The following is a 17,843-nucleotide window of genomic DNA, read 5'->3' on the forward strand; positions in this document are numbered from 1 at the left end:
AGTGAACATATTTTAAAAAATAATAATATAAATTTATAATAAAAAATTGGTAGTTGTTGATGGAAAGATTTTCTCATGTGTGTATGAAAATAGGAATAGAAGTCTTTGATATAGATTAAATAGTTAAGAACAACTTTAAACAAGAGCTTTCAAGGAGTTAGAGTACCCACCCTTTATATAGTTGTGTTGATTTGAAGACAATTTAATCTTGTTGACTTGATTTGAAAGTCGTGTTTGGCAGTTTTGAAGTGGTCTATTTTCCTTGTCTATAGATGTACCTAATTATTTTCATGATGCAATGAAAATTCATAAATAGGTTTGAAAATATGGAAGACAAGTGGTAAATAATTTTTACAAAATATTAAAAACTGGAAAATTATAAAGAAATTAATGTTTCAAGATTTTTTTAAAACTATTTAAAGATCCCTCCTTGTGTTCTACCAATTCATATATTATTTTTTGATGGAAAAATTTGGACCATTTTTCCATTTATGTGTGTCATCCTTGAACTAGGGTCATGCTAATCTTCTCTGTATCATTCAAATTTTATCAAATGTCTTTAAAGAGGCCCAATTCATATTTTGAAAATAATATAAAAAATAGATTCTATTAAATCTAGAGAGTGAATTAGTTTTCCCTTAATGTATTAATTTCAATTTGTAGTTTCAATATAATGATAAAAAAAATTACTTGGTAATAGGAATATTTAGTTAAATATAATGATAAAAAAAATTAATTGGTATCATATTTATGATTATAGAAACTTCATCTCCAATATGGATACATTACATTAATTTAAATATGTTATATTAATTATTAACAATTTTAAAAAATCATCTAATTTAATTACTTAATTCACATATTTTAGAACAAAAATATAATAACATAATTTAATTATTTAAAGTTAGATGGTATTCGACTTGCACGATGTCTTGTAGTGAAGTAAACAAATAAAAAATGTTGGATTACCCTTTCTTTGCATCATACAATCTCTCAATATTCCCAATTCACATTTTACTAATAGTATCAATTAAGTTTGATATACAAACTGTAATTAACCTAGAGAATCCATGAATGTCTAGCGATTTTATTTTTGTTGATATGATGAAAGTGTGGAGTTGGGATTTCATACAAATTCACCCTTCTAATGTGTAGAAATGAAAGAAAATTCCTTAAAATTTTTACTCTTTGTAGCACTTGATCTTATCAATAATTTACAACTTGAATATTACAACCATAAATGTCATTGTAACTTCTCGTTCCCATTTTCCACAATTTTTCAAGTCTGGGGATCCTAATTCTTGAAGGGCATTCATATAGAATATTTCTTTCAGAAATTTGGTACTAAAGTTTTTGCAAAGGAGAGTATATAGAAAAATTTTTTTGAAAGCCCTAAATATTACTTTGTTTGTTTAGAACATCTCCAATTCTTAGTCAATCCTAATAGCCCTTATTTTCACTATGCTAAGTTTTGAAAGTTCATTATGAAAATACTTTGAACTATGTTGAATTGTTAGGGTTTGAGCTTCATTTATTATTAGTTTCCACAATGAACACTAATCCCGATATTTTTTCCCTAGCCTAATGTTGAATATCTTTCCCTAGTGGAATATTGTGATATGATAAGGTTGTGTCTTCACCATTGTCATGAACAAATTCATTAAAATCTGCAATCATTTTACCCTTACCTAAGGTTTTCTTTCAATTGGGAGATTGTATGTCATTCAAATCATGTGATATGATCTTATGATCAAGGGTTAGGTTTCTAGTCATGAGCTTAAAATCTTCCTCTCCCAATGTTACAATATTAGGGTTAGCAAAGGATCATAGGGGTAATTTACTGTGCCTCCATATCTTAAGATATGTTATATGGTCATAGCATCACAAGTGTTCAAAATGAGGTCTCTGATCTTACAACTCCCCTTGTGTTGTGTCATCTTAAGTATTTGATGGAAGGGTTTAAAATCAAAGTGTACGATGTTATGACAAATAGGTGATTGTGGGATCATAGAGGCAGAACTGGAGGCTCACAACCATGTGATAAAGTGATGATCATAAGATTGCAAGGATATAAAAGTGCAAAATATTGTGGAGAGTTTAGATCTTATGATAAAGAGGAGATCCAGATATTATAAAGACTTTTAGGGAGACCTTTGAACATACATAAGGCTTATGATTGTAAGACTATAAGAGAAAAATTTGAGGTATCTGATGGTACAATAGAGAAGTGATCATAACATTGTAAGTATAGATAATGATAAATAAAGGTGGGGTCTAGCGCATTTGCATAAAGTTTTCAGATGCATGGAAGGTCATATCTTTTGATGCTATGAGAGGCAGCAGGTTGTAAGATCTCAAGGGTAATTCAATAGCTTTATGAAGCTACAAAGCAGTGTTAGATCATGAGATCATGAAGATGAATATTGATGCTTTCGAGACTAAGATAAAGAAAGGATAACCATCATAGTGTGGTCATAGGTTAATGATAGTAGCTAAAGATAACCTCCAATGTTATGAATTCAGTTTAGGATTGTGACTAGGAGGTCATAAAGAACTAAAAGTTGATATATGATGTTACACCAAAGTTGTTCTTGTAACATCACAAGGGTGGGAAAGCCAACCTGCCAAAGTTATGAAGTGGGCTAGTTAACCACATTCCTAAGATCACAAGCCAAGTGAAAGTGGGATAAGGTGATACGACAAGGGTTATAAACTATGTCTCATGAGATCATAAGAGGCTTAGGTGTGAGTTTCAAAGACACAATAAATGGTATATTGTAGGACTATGAAAGCCATTTTGAAGGCTTACAATAATGTGATAAAGGGTTTGATTTTGAACAATCATAAGATTGTAGGACCAATGTTCCTTGCTTAAGATGATATGAAGAGCCCCTCTTTCATAGTCTATTGTAAGATTATAAACCCTAGTTTGACATGAAAAAGTGAACATTTCTTTTTTGGGGTAGAATAATGACATAATGCTTGTAGCCAATGAAATATGAGTAAAGTACAAATTTCCTAAGTTGGATAGTTATGTAGATGCTCCATCTAAGGTGAAAAATAAAATTGAATTTAAAGCTCAAGCATGCATAATATCAATGCACAAAGAAGGTCGATGAAAGTATGCACAACATAAAATATTTCATAATCTAGTAATATGTTACCATTTGTAGAGAGAAAAAATTTTTAGAGAAATTGCAAAAGTTTTCAGTATGAGAAGATTATTGTATTCTGAGCCAATTATAAAAATTTTCTAGTATTTCGATCTACTTTCAAAGATGTATGGTAAAAAGGTTGAAGAGATTCGAGTTGCAAACATGGAAGTTGTAGAAATTTCAACTTCTGAGGGAGGGAAAACTAGGAAAAAGAAACCTAATAGGTTTTTTGAAGAATGGATCAAGCTATTTCTAGAATACTCTAATGCCATTGGTGCAAACGACCATGATTTTAGTGACCCATATATATTTTTTAGAGATGCCAGATGCCCTAGAGTCACTAGTTATGAATTGTTTAGATATTTCTACCATGAACAAGCTAAGAAGATCCTAGTTTGCGATCCCTAGAAGAAGAATTTGGTGAAACTTATCTTTCTAGAGGTTTTTGTGGACATTGATTTGGTAATTTCCCTAATCAAATCATAAAACCCAACCACTAACTCATTTCGTAGGAGGGACAGAACCATTTTATGCACTATTGGCTTGGTTTTTCACCTTCTAAATTTTTTGCAAAATTATAGTGAAAATCTAGTTATCCTTATACAAATTATGGATTGTTCCTCTTTGATTTTTGTTTTGCCCGAGAAAAAAATCCCTATTTTGTTTTATGCTACAATTGTGTGTGCCCTAGGTTTCATAAAATGGTGTGTGCTCAATCTTCCTTGATATTAATAATTTGTTTTTTAGTTCTTAGTGGAAAAAAATTGGCCATATTTATGGGAAAGGTAATGTAGTGGTAGACTCTATGGAAGTAGTTGGGTTTTAGCTTTGGGGATTGAAATGCTAGTGTGTTGCTGAAAAAATAATAGAGAAAACCCAAACTCTTTTAAGGAGAGAGGAGAACATCACCAATACTATTCCCTATGATTGACACCTTTACAAATTTGCAGATTTGGAACCTTGCCTAAGATTTTTTAATTTTGTATCATACCACCAACATCATGGCTATCCAACCACAAATTTATCTTTTTATATGCAGTGTTTTATAATTTTAAAAAATAAATAAACTAAGTGTCTCTTTGTAAGACCAAATTTGTGCCTACATAGCCACTGCCTCACTGATGACCCCTAATCCTATAGACCATAAGTACTTGATTCACTATCATCAGTGATTATAGCTCTTCATTCAAAAAGTCTAGCACCTAGGCCTAGAATTTGATGGTCATCCCTACCTCTTATGTGATTTTTTTAGCATAATTTAAGTAATACTTGATTAATATCTTAATATTATAAGATGAATTATAGTTTAAATTTGGATTTTTCAATCTAGAATTATTAAAACAAATATCATGTACATACATATTTAAATATTTGAAAAATAATATTATTTTATAGAATATTATTTATAGTTAAAAATAATTTTTAATTTATTAGACATTTTCTATATATTTCATTAATCAAGTATCTAATTTTGAAAAATTATTAGATTTTCTAGATACTATTTGGCACTTGTTAAATTTATAAATATTAAATTACTTATAGTATATGCTACAATTAACTATGATTAAGTATAGAGGGAAAATGGAACCCATAAAAAATTAAAATAGGCTCATGAGTCCTTACCCTTATAGAAATAAAGAACATATAACTAAGGACTTAAAAGCCTCCTACCAGCAATGATCTATTAACCATCTACTAGCAACCACTAACGAATAGGCAAGAGGACACAAATTATGTAAGAACAACATTTTTTTATTTGAAACTTGGTAATTTTTTTCATTTGTGGACTAGAGTATTTCTACTTGTATTTATTCACATTTATCTCTGAAGAATTTATTGATTATATTTATTTAATACTTATGAATAAATGTTGATTTTTTTGACTTTTTATTGTAAAAAATGATCTTTTCTTATCAAAGAATTTAAAAGGAAAATTAAGTACTTCAAAATTAAGTTTAGTAGATTATCTCATAACTTATCTAATCCTTTGTAAATACACTACAACTCATATTTTTAAGATACAATAAAACAATTTTATTATTTAAGATCTAATCTTCAACCTCACATAGCCAATCATCTTCAATTCTCTCTCCAACTATATATATCATTATATCATTTTCGTCTCTATAAATAACTTGTTGTCTCTATTTTCTTTTCTTTCTCAATTCTCTCTCCTATCCCTTCCATATATATAATTACATATATCTTTATATTTATTTTGATAAACACAGTTTTCTTTTAGAAAAATTGACACATATATACAAAATTAAATGTAGCTAACTGTAATAGATTTTATTGAAGTAGATAATCCAACATACGGAATAGTAGAATTCTCATTATCTAATAGATAAGTTGGAAATGTATGTTAGGGATTAAATTATTCTTAGGTCTATTTTATGATATTCAAATTATTGACATTATACAATAGTAATTACAAAAATTTAAAATTATAAAAATAATAATTAATTTTTTTATTACTGTATGAAAAAATTAAACATAAACTAATCATACTAATAAAAAAAAGTAAACACTAATTTTTTTAAAAAAAACTTTGTGTTTAATTTTTTAGCATTCAACATGTTCTCATTCCTAAAATAAATTATATTTACTCAAGGCCTCTTATTTTTATTCAAAAGTGTAAGGAACTTAAATCATTTTATATAATAAGTATTTCATATGATTTTTATAATTATTAATCTATTTAGTGAATTCTATTAAAAAAATTAACTTCCTATTGTTATATAAGCTCATCCTCAACTATCACCTAGTGCTTTGAGAAATTCACTCTTATAAGACCCAATGAATATGAGCTAATCAAGTAAAAGTAAAATAATTTTTATGATTTTAATAAGTATAAATCTATTACATAAAACATTCTATAAATTAAAATCTGCAATAAGAAACAAAAATACTAACATTTAATTGGTTGAATGAGAATAGATTAATCACCACCAAGACCTAGAGTCCCTACCTTTTGTGGGAAATGATATATAAGTTTATGTTTTGTACAAAATTGAAGATGTTTATGATTTTATGATTTCCATTACTATATGGTTGTGTTGATTTGGAGACCATTTAATCTTATTGTTTTTATTTGAAAGTCATCTTTGGCAATTTTGAAGTGGTCATTTTTCCTTGTCTGTAGATGTACCTAATTATTTTCATGATGGAATGGAGATTTATAGATAGGTTTGAAAGATATGAAGACAAGTGGTAAAGAATTTTTAAATATATTACTCTAACTAGAAAATTATAAAGAAATGAATGTGTAAAGTTTTTTTCAAATTATTTAAGACTCCTTATAGGGTCCATCCTCTAACAAGGAATATTTATATTAGTACATCATCTTGTGGGCATCATTTGCACTAGGGTTTTCCCTTTGATCAAGGTTTTCCCTAGTTAACATATCTAGTGTAATTGTCTATGTACATCTTATTATGGTTGTTGTTTACATTGTTTGAATGGTTAAATATATTTAAGGAAGATAAATATTTTAATTGTTTGATAACTAATTCAACCTCATCCCCCCTCTCAGTTATTTTGGTGGACTATTGTTTCCAACAATTGGTATCAGAGCATCAGGTCCTTCAAGATAGAGTTTAACAACTTTGGGAGATCCATGGCGAGCATGTTCAGGAAAGATAGTCTAAAGTTCGATGGAACAAATTATGATAGCTAGAATGAAATGATGAAGACACATCTATTGTCTATGGTTTGGGATATTGGATCTTGACAAAAATAGCAAAGACAATCATTCTTGAAAAGGATTTGTAAACTTGTGCCAAGGATGAAAGAGATATTTTTATGTGCCACATGAGAGCTAAATAAGCACTATTGACTACACTTTCTAAAATTGAATACAATCAGGTAAAATCACTTATTACTTCACATTTGATTTGGAAAGCTTTGCAAACTACTTTTGAAGGTGATGCACATTCTAAGAAGTTGAGGCTACAAAGTTGGATTTGTGCATATCAAGATGCTTAAATGATGGAATATGAATTTGTAAGAACATATGTAGGCATGATATCATAAATTACTATAGGTGTTAAATCTCAAGGAGGAACCAAAGAAGATGATGAGGTTATATGGAAGATATTGAACAATTTAACACCACTCTTTAAGCTAGCAATTCAAATGATACAGTTGTTGATATCTTGTACCAAATATTTCACAAAGGAGACATTGCTTGGAAGACTTGAAGCAATTGAGAATGATCTTAGATAATTTGGAGAATTGACCAGAATGGAAACAACTTTCAATGCCTTGAATATTTGACCTAAAATATCAAGAAGCACAAGTGCTAGAGGAGACTTTTCTAGTAGCAATAGATTTGATGAGAATAGAGAGATTGAAGGAGCGACCCTTCTAGTAAGAAGAAAAAAATATGGTAAGAAAATATTTAAATGTTTGACTTGTAATGAATTTGGTCATTATGCATCTAAGTTTCCTAAAAGAGATAAAAAGTATAAAGGAAATTATAAAACTAGAAGAGATAGAGAGCATTTGTATGTAAATGAAGAAAATGATTCTGATGAACAAGAAGTAAGTGCTGGTGATGATGAAATAGGATTTGTAGCAATTAAAGAAGAAAATCAATAGAAAGTACCTTTTCTATCACAAGTTGAAAAGAAATCTGATTAGAGAATTGATAGTGGTTGTTCACATCATATGACTGGTGATATGAACAAGTGTTTTGACTTCAAAAGGTAGGATGGAGGCATTTTCAGAGTTTGAAACAATGCAACATGCCAAGTTAAAGTTATTGGATCTATAACTCTTGATAGTAAAACTAACACTAAGGATGTATATTTTGTTGATTGTTTTAAGCACGATCTTTTGAGTGTTGGAAAACTAGTGGACAAAGGTTATTAGTTGCAGGTCACATAAAAGACATGCATGATTAGAGACAAAGATGGAAAGGTACTTGGAACAAGAACCATATCTAGAGGTAATGTATTTAAGTTGAATCCTACTGAAATAACATGTTTGGTTGCAAAGGTAAATGACAATTGGTTATGGCATAAGAGATCTTGTCATATAAACTTTGACAGTATTGTGAAGACTAGTAGTATGTTTTCAATTAGAGATTTTCCTAAGATTGTAAAACCTATGAACACAATTTGCAAGGAGTGTGTTTTGGTAAGACATTACAAAACTTCTTTTCCTAGCAAGAAGTTTACTACTACAACAAAATTGGAGATTGTACACACATATCTTAGTAGTCCTACAAAGAATAAAGTATTCTATGGTGAAAGGTATTTTATGATTTTAGTTGATGAATTTTTTAGAATGATGTGGGTTGCATTCAATAAGTTCAATATATTCAAGAATAGAGTTGAGAATGAATCTAGTATGAAGATTAAATTTTTAAGATCAGATAGAGGAGGAGAATTTACTTCAAATGAATTTAACATATTTTGTGAAGAAAATCGAATAAAAATATAGTTGTTAGCTCTAGGAACTCATGAATAGAATGATATAGAAGAGAGAAGAAAAAAGTCAATTATAGAAGAAACAAGAGCTATGTTAGTTGAGAATGATGTATCTAAGATGTTCAGGAGAGAAGCTGTGAATATAGCAATCTACACTATGAACAAAGTGCAAGTCAGGAAAAACACAAACAAGACCTCTTATGAATTGTGGTTGGTCACTCACCTATAGTTAAGTATTTCAAAAAAATTGGTAGTAAGTGTTATATCAAAAGAGATGATCATATTGGTAAGTTTTTTGCTAGAAGTGATGAAGGTGTGTTTCTTGGTTTTTCATTGAAAAGAAAGGCTTATAGATGTTATAACCTAAGAACTATGACTATTATGGAAAGTGCAAATGTGAGAATTGATGATAACTTTAGGATACAAGAGAGAATAGTTGTTTACAATTCATATGATGATGTTTTTATAAGCCAAGGAATGATGAAGTATTCCTTAAAAATAACAATGATTTGCAGAATGAAGGAGAAATAAGGTAGGAAAAAATCTCATAACCTTTAGTAGAGCTATACGTTGAGATAGCAACTCCTACTTAATGAAAGAATATGATAAATAATCATCAATCTGAGCAGATCATCAGAAGAAAAGATAAAGATTTGATGAGAAGAAGCGAAGTCAATGAAGAACTATGTTTGATATCGCAAGTTGATATATATATATATAATAGAAGTCTCATGCTACAACTATTTGGTCATGAAGTGTGTCCAAAGTAATATAATTTATTATAAATCATTCATGTTATTACAATTATCTATAAGGATTTTTCTCATTTTCTCCTAAAGTGTAAAAGTAGTACAATGATGATAATCTAACATTAATAACAAATGCCAAAATTCTAGCTATTTAAATTATACAAAATTAAATGTAGCTAACTTTAATAGATTTTATTGAAGTAAATAATCCAACATATGGAATAGTAGAAATCTAATTATCTAATAGATAAGTTGGAAATGTATGTTAGGGATTAAATTATTCTTAGATATATTTTATAATATTCAAATTATTGACATTATACACTATTAATTACAAAATTTTAAATTTATAAAAATAATAATTTTTTTTTATTACTATATGGAAAAATAAAACATAAACTAAACATTCTATTTAACACTAACTTTTTTAAAACTTGGTGTTTAAATTTTTAGCATTCAACATGTTCTCATTCCTAAAATAAATTATATTTACTCAAGGCCTCCTATTTTTATTCAAAAGTGTAAGGAATTTAAGGAATTTTATATAATAAGTATTTCATATGATTTTTATAATTATGTATTATATAATTCAATTGTTAATCTAATTAATGAATTCTATTAAAAAAATTAACTTCCTATTCTTGTATAAGCTCATCCTCAACTATCGTGTGGTGCTTTGAGAAATTCACTTCTATAAGACCCAAAGAATATGAGCCAATCAAGTAAAAGTATAATGTTTTTTTATGATTTTAATAAGTAAAAATCTAATACAAAAAAAATTCTAAAACTTAAAATCTACAATAAAAAACAAAAATGCTAACATCTAATTGGTTGAATGAGAATAGATTAGTCACTACTAGGACCTAGAGTCCCGCCTTTTCTAGGAAATCATATATAACTTTATGTTTTGTACAAAATTGAAGATGTTTATGGTTTTATGATTTGCATTAGTATATGGTTGTGTTGATTTTGAGAGCATTTAATCTTGTTGTTTTGATTTGAAAGTCATCTTTGGGTGTTTTGAAGTGGTCATTTTTTCCTTGTCTATAGATGTACCTAATTATTTTCATGATGGAATGGGGATTTATAAATAGGTTTGGAAGATATGAAGACAAGTGGTACTGAATTTTTAAAAATATTAACTTAGCTAGAAAATTATAAAGAAAATGATGTTTAAAGTTTTTTTCAAATTATTTAGAGAGCCCTAGCCTTGTGTTCTACCAATTCATTTTTTTTTTTGATGAAAAATTTCAGCCCATTTGTCGATTTATGTGTGTCATCCTTGCGTAGGGGCCATGCTAAAGAGACCCAATTGATATTTTTAAAATAAAACGAAAAAATAGATTAGCAAATAATTGTTATAAATTCTAGAGAGTGAATTAGTTTTCCCTTAAATATATTAATTTCAATTTGAAGTTTAAATATAACGATAAAAGAACAAATTGGTATCATATTTATGATTATAAATATATTACATTAATTTAAATATTTTATATTTATTGATTAACAATTTTTAAAAAATCATCTAATTTAATTACTTAATTCACATTTGATTCATTTAGAATAAAAAGATAATAACCTAATTTAATTATTTAAGCTTAGATGGTATTCGACTTGCATGATGTCTCATAGTGAAGCAAACAAATTACAAATGTCAGATTTCCTTTTTTTTCCATCATACAATCTCCCAATATTCTCAATTCACATTTCACTGATAGTATCAATTAAGTTTAATATTCAAACTATAATTAACCTAGAGAATACTTGAACTTCTGGTGATTCTATTTTTCTTGACATTATCAAAGTCTTGGGTTGCGATTTCATACAAATTTACCCTTCTAATGTCTAGAAATGAAGGCAGATTCCTTAAATTTTTGACTCCCTACACCATTTGTTCTTGTCTGTGATTTATAGCTTGAAGATTACAACCATAGACATCATTGAAACTCCTCGTCCTAATTTTCCACAAATTTTCAAGTCTAGGGATCCTAACTCTTGAGAGGCATTCATGCAGAATATTTCTTTTAGAAAATTGGAACTAAAGTTTTTGCATAGGAGAGTACATGGAAATAATTTTATAAAGCCCTAAATATTCTTTTTTTTGTTTAGAACATCTCCAATTCTTAGTCAATCCAATTATTGAGGGCTAACAAATAAAAAATTTTCAGAGACTTACAATGGTGTGTCAAACTGCAATTGACTCTATCACACCATGAGTAGTCAAGTAGGTCAAAACTTCTCAACAACTTTGTGGAAGACTACTTAAACATCACAGACTAAGCTTCATTCCAACACTAAAAGCGTTAAATAGTCAAAGTTGACTTATCTTTTCCAAGATTAGTTTTCTCCTTAGTGTGTGATGTTTAAAGGTGGCCACTAGGTGGTAGGTTAGAGAGACAATCAATTTGCTAGACAAAAGATCCTCTATTGGATTAGTCAGCGGGATGGTCAAACTAGGCTTTACTTGGACAATAGCCTATCCAATAGAGAATTGGTTTCAATCATGCACCGTGTTCTAAGTTTTTGGGCCATTCAAAAATCTAGTCCTCAGCCAAAAACAAAAACAAAATATCTAAGATAGATTGCATTTAGACAAAATCTATGTTATATAATGCACATGAACACTATGTTTGGTTCAACTAGGCAACAACTTTGCCATTATAAGCCATAGGTAAAATTTCCGCTTTGATACATAGAAATTGGTAGAGCATTTTCCAAAGATTTGTAAAGCCCTTCTCATAATGATGCCAAAGCCAAATTCAATCTCTTTAAAAATACACTAGTCTACATGATAAACCATAATCATGTACTTCTCTATGTCTCCTTATAGCCATGAAAATTATATTGAGTGTGATGTAAAAAATGTCTAGTGGTAGATGGTTAAAGATTTTATACTAATAATAGCTTGATTCTAGTGTTTGCGCAAATCTAGAAAAATCTCAAGTTGCAATGACTAGGCCCATGGAGGTTTCTAGAAAAAAATTTCCCTAATTTTTAGGGTCACAAAAATCAATTTTATCCCTAGCAAAATTGTTGTTAACCAATCAAAAAATTGGACTTGCTGATTAACAATTAATTAAAAAATAAAGTAATTTTTAAACTTTATAGTAAGTTTATAAGTTCCCTAATTTTTATCATAAATATTAATTGTAAAGAGCATTGTGAAACATTAGTTCACTATCTGTATATAGACAAGGACTAAATAGCATTAGAAATAAACTATTTAAAAATTTCATAATAGTTAGTTCATGAAACATTATAATAGTTAAAACTTTCAGATGAAATAACAAAGAAAATGGATCGTTAGACATTAAGCTTTCTTTTTGTACCTCCCTTTTTATGGGTCATTGTTGGATTATTTTTTAAACTTGTGAGTATTTATTTTTAAGTGTTAAATTCATATTATGTTCTAGGAAATAAAAACCAGTCCCAAGAATAATGTTATGATTTGTTGACTTTATTAAAAGTTTATATGCTTTCAATTGCCATTAATATGCTTCTTACTTCCATGTGGATTATTAAAATGGGAATGGTTTGCACTCAAGTAATAGAAAACTAGTTGAGTATCCTATTAGATACCCCTTGCAACCCTTGCTCTTGGAATAAGGTGACTCAACTTTATCGTGATTTACTATTTTATTTATTATTATTAAAATGATGCTAAATGAAGATAAAATCTTCCACAAGGATGGACATGGAGAAGAAAATATAATATTTTCCTTCATTCTATGATTTATTGTCTTTCCTCTTTTTTTTAATGCAAGAGTTCTACATAAAGGAAGATTTTAAAATAATGTGTAGATGCATTCAATGTACACAATTTAGAAAGTGTTTCCTCTTGTATGAAAACTCTATGAATAAAAGAAATTGTTGTAGAGAATTATGAGGTAGAGAGAATTATTTGAAGAGCATCATTATTCTATTGGAAGTATTCTAGATTGAGATATCACAACTAATTTCTATAAGAGAGTTGCGACTCTAAAGATTACAATGTAACTTTTTTGCTGGTAATACAATTAGGTCTAGATGTTGAGTGGTGGGTTTCTTTCTAAAAGGGTTTCACGTGTATATCTTGTGGTATGTGTTTAATCTATTTCCTCTATGTGTTTATTAGTTTACTATATTCTAAGGTTTTGAGATAAATTTTAACATCAACTCTCCTATTAGATTTAGCATTTGGAAGCATTTCCATACTTTGGCTTCCTTTCAATTGGTATAAAGGTTTGGTCAACTTTGTTATTGTTGTTGGGTAGAATAGTTTTTTGTGTTGATCTAGTTTTAGTGTGAGTTTTGTAGAGGAGTTATTTTTTCATAATCTTATTGTGGGTAAGATATGATAAGTGTATCCAACAGAGTAGTGATGGATAAGTTTAATGAAAAAAAAATTGAGTTGTGAAAAATTAAAATGGAGGAGATGCTTGTAGATGAAGATCTATGGGGTACAATTTCTTCAATGATGTTAGGATAAACCATGGATAGAAATAAAAACTACATGCAAATATAACCAAATACAAAAAATATTAGATCACACATAAATGAACACAAGGCACCAAGATTTAACATGGTTCACCCAATCCCTGAGCTATGTCCACCAAATAGCAAGTCCGATCTTATTACAATCCAGTGATTACAACTTGATTATAATTTGTAATCCCTTACAGCTCAATATCGCCGCAAGAACCAATTTTGCATCACAAAATAATGAAAAAATACCCAACCCTAAACCCTTTTATACAAGTATTAAACTGCTTTAAGGTTATAACATGTCAGCCATAATTAGCCATAACTTTAGTGGAGAATCTACGAATGGAAAATAGTACCAAAAAAATTTCTACGAATGGTGAATAGGAACCCCACTAATTATGAAGTATGTATAGTACTTTCTTGATCACTCACCACAATCTAACAATCTCCCACTTGGGGACTGATTAGGCTCCACACTAAACAACAATCTCCCACTTGCAGACTGATCCTGTAGCAATACCACTACCACATGGGGCATCCACTGGATCAAACCACCCTGTACTCTACTATTCTTTTATTCATGTTCAGTCTAAAAGAGCAACCGAAGCTGAAGAGGAGTTTAGCTTGTACCTTGTTACAACCTTTGTCAACATATCTATCGGATTGTCATTGGTATGTATCTTCTCCAGCTTTAACTGTCCATCCTCCAAAATTGACTGAATGAAATTGTATCGCAACTGTATGTGTTTGGTCTTAGAATGCAGAGCTAAATTCTTTGCAAGATGAATGGCGCTCTGACTATCTGTGAACAAATAATTATCCTTTTGAGGATGTCCCAATTCTTCCAAGAAGAACTAAAGCCATATCATCTCCTTGGCTGCCTCTGTAGCAGCAACATACTTTTCCTTTGGAGTGGATAGAGCATTAATCTTCTATAACCTAGAAACCCAGCTCATGGCTGCCCCACCAATAGTAAAGACATAATCTATAGTACTCTACCTGGTATCAATATCCCTTGCCAAATCTAAGTCAACATAGCCCTGTAAATCAGTAGTAGAGCCCCCAAAGTGTAAACACTTATTAGATGTTCCTCTCAAATATCTGAGAATCCACTTGACAGCATTCCAATGCTCAAATCTTGGATGACTCATATACCTACTAATGACTCCCACTGCATGGGCAATATCTGGCCTAGTGCATACCATAGCATACATCAAGCTTCCTACAGCTGAAACATAGGGTACCTTGGACATCTTATCCTCTTCTTCCTATGTCTTAGGACACATCTCCTTAGTCAATTTCAAATGACCAGGTAAAGGTGTGCTGACAGCTTTAGCATTCTCCATAGAGAAACATTGCAACACCTTCTCAACATAATCAACCTGAGATAGTGACAATGTTATGTTCTTCCTATCTCTACAAATCTTCATACCAAGGATTTGTTTTGCTGCCCCAAATCCTTCATAGAAAATGCATGTGCTAATTGGCATTTCAGTCCCTTAATATGATCCATGTTAAACCCAACTACAAGCATATCATCAACATTTAAACATAAAATAATGTAGATATCATCATCCAACCTCTTAAAATAAACACAATAATCTGAATGACACCTGTTATAGCCATGCTCACGCATAAACCTATCAAATTTTAGATACCATTGCTGAGGTGCTTGCTTCATGCCATATAAACTTTTCTTCAATTTGCACACTAAGTTCTCCTTACCTTTGACCTCAAATCCCTATGGTTGAGCCATGTAGATTTATTCATCCAAATCACCATGAAGGAAGGCTATTTTAACATCCAGCTACTCTAAATGCAAATCTTCAGTAGCCACAAGACTTAAAACAATATGGATCTAGAAGCCATTTTAACAATAGGAGAAAATATCTCATCAAAGAAAATTCCCTTTTTTTGTGCAAATCCTTTTACAACTAACCTGGCCTTAAATCTTTTCTTACCTCCTTCCTCTTCTTTCAACCTATAAACCCACTTATTTTGTAAAGCCTTTTTACCTATAGGCAACTTGTACAAATCCCATGTCTTATTCTTTAGCAAAGAGTCCATTTCATCTTTCATTGCAAACTCCCACTAAATCTTAGTATCCACCTGCACAGCTTCATCATAACTTTCAGGTTCACCAGCATCAATAAGTAAAATAGAGTGCAAAGAGGGAGAAAATCTTTCTGGAGGTCTAATTTGCATCGTTGATCGTCTAACATTCACCGATGTGTGTGGTATTTGTTGTTACATTTGTTGCAGATCATGAGGAATGGTTGGAACAACAGCTTTTGGAGTATCATCCAGCACTACATAATCATCTTCTTTCTTCTCATGTTGCTGCAACAGATCTTTGTACTTCTAACAATTTTATGATTTTTAAAATCCCAAATCCTATAACCAAATTCATTAATTCCATATCCAACAAACACACATTTCTTTGATTTTTCTTCTAGCTTGGTTCTATTTTCAGAGTCTATATGAGGAAAAGCTTCACAACCGAAGGTCTTGAGAAAAGAATAACTCACCTTCTTACCAATCCATGTCTCCTCTAGAATACCACAGCCTAAAGGAGTAGAGCAACCTCTATTAATCAAATATACTGCAGTATTGATAGCCTCTGCCCACATGTGTAAGGGCAACCCAGCATGCAACCTCATTATCCTTGCATGCTCCATTATAGTCCCGTTCATACGATTAGCCACTCCATTTTCCTGTGGAGTCCTTGGAATAGTTTTATGTCTATGAATACCATTAGAGGAGCAATAATCTTCAAATTCATGACTACAATACTCACCACCATTATCAGATCTGAGATAGTTTAATTTCTTACCAGTCTCATTTTCAACCAAGCATTTCCATTTCTTAAAAGTTTGAAATACATCAGATTTATGTCTAAGAAAATAAACCCATACTTTTCTAGTTGCATCATCAATAAATGTAACATAATAATGAGAGCCACCAAGGGAAGATACTTGAGCTTTTCCCCATACATCTGTATGCACAAGCTCTAATTTCTCCTTTTTGTTTTCCTTCCCAGTCTTTACAAAACTCACTCTCTTTTGTTTTCCATACACACAACTTTCACAAAAATCCATATTAACACATTTCAGACCTGGTAAAACTTTCTTTGAATGAAGTACTTTCATAACTTTCTCACTCATGTGCCCAAGTCTGTTGTGCCATAGTGCTATATCAAAATCTATAGCAGTTAGTTGTTCTCCCTACTCAACTATAGCAATTGTTCCTGAACATTCATTTTCTTCTAAAACAATCAAAGTAGAAGGAACAATATGACCTGTACAAAGATATAAGGTGCCTACTTTCACACCTTTTGCTACTACAAGGGAACCTTTTGAAACCTTCCAATTTTTATCATTAAAAGTAACTACACAACCCTCATCACTGAGTTGTCCTGTTGAAATTAAATTCCTACTCAGCCTTGGAACATGTCTTACCTCATGTAGTAGCCAATGATTCCCATTTTGCAACTTAATCTTAATTTTTCCCTTTCCAACAATTTGACAGGGTTCAGTATCCCCCAAATAAACAAGCCCAAAATCCCCTTGGACATAATCAATGAAATAACCTCTATGAGATGTAGCATGAAATGAAGTACCAGAATCTAAAACCCATGAATCATCTACACTTTCTAAAGACAAAAGCAAAGCATCCTCTTTGGATTTGTTACTTACCACATTTTCCTCCTTGTCTCCATCTGATTTATCTCCTTAATTTTTCTTTTGATTCCAGCAATCTTTCTTTTTGTGCCCTAGTTTCCCACAGTACTATCAATCGTTTGGTCCTCTCAATTGAGACCTCCTCCCCTTTGACTTTCCTCTTGATTTCCCATGATTTTTAGAGTTACTTCCTCTCTCAATCATTCTGCCCCTACTTTTTGCATTCAAAGCACTTCCTAATGTAGATCCACCTGAGGATTTCCTACAAGCTTCCTCACCCAAAACAACACCAATCGCATCATCATATTTTAGGGTACTAGATCCTGGAATAGAATTACTCATCACCATTACCAAGCCATT

At 30.5% G+C, this 17,843-nt stretch overlaps 1 non-coding gene across 1 annotated transcript; it reads right to left on the bottom strand.

Annotated features, from left to right (window-relative positions):
• Nucleotides 1-466: 466 nt before the first annotated feature.
• LOC149560113 (U6 spliceosomal RNA) lies at nt 467-569 on the bottom strand. Its single transcript, XR_016364313.1, has one exon. It is a non-coding gene; the product is annotated as a U6 spliceosomal RNA (small nuclear RNA).
• Nucleotides 570-17,843: the final 17,274 nt, after the last annotated feature.

This window comes from Cupressus sempervirens, chromosome 4 (genome assembly GCF_028749045.1).
Source record: "Cupressus sempervirens isolate cs-2001-9-10 chromosome 4, ASM2874904v1, whole genome shotgun sequence".
Lineage (NCBI taxonomy): Eukaryota > Viridiplantae > Streptophyta > Pinopsida > Cupressales > Cupressaceae > Cupressus > Cupressus sempervirens.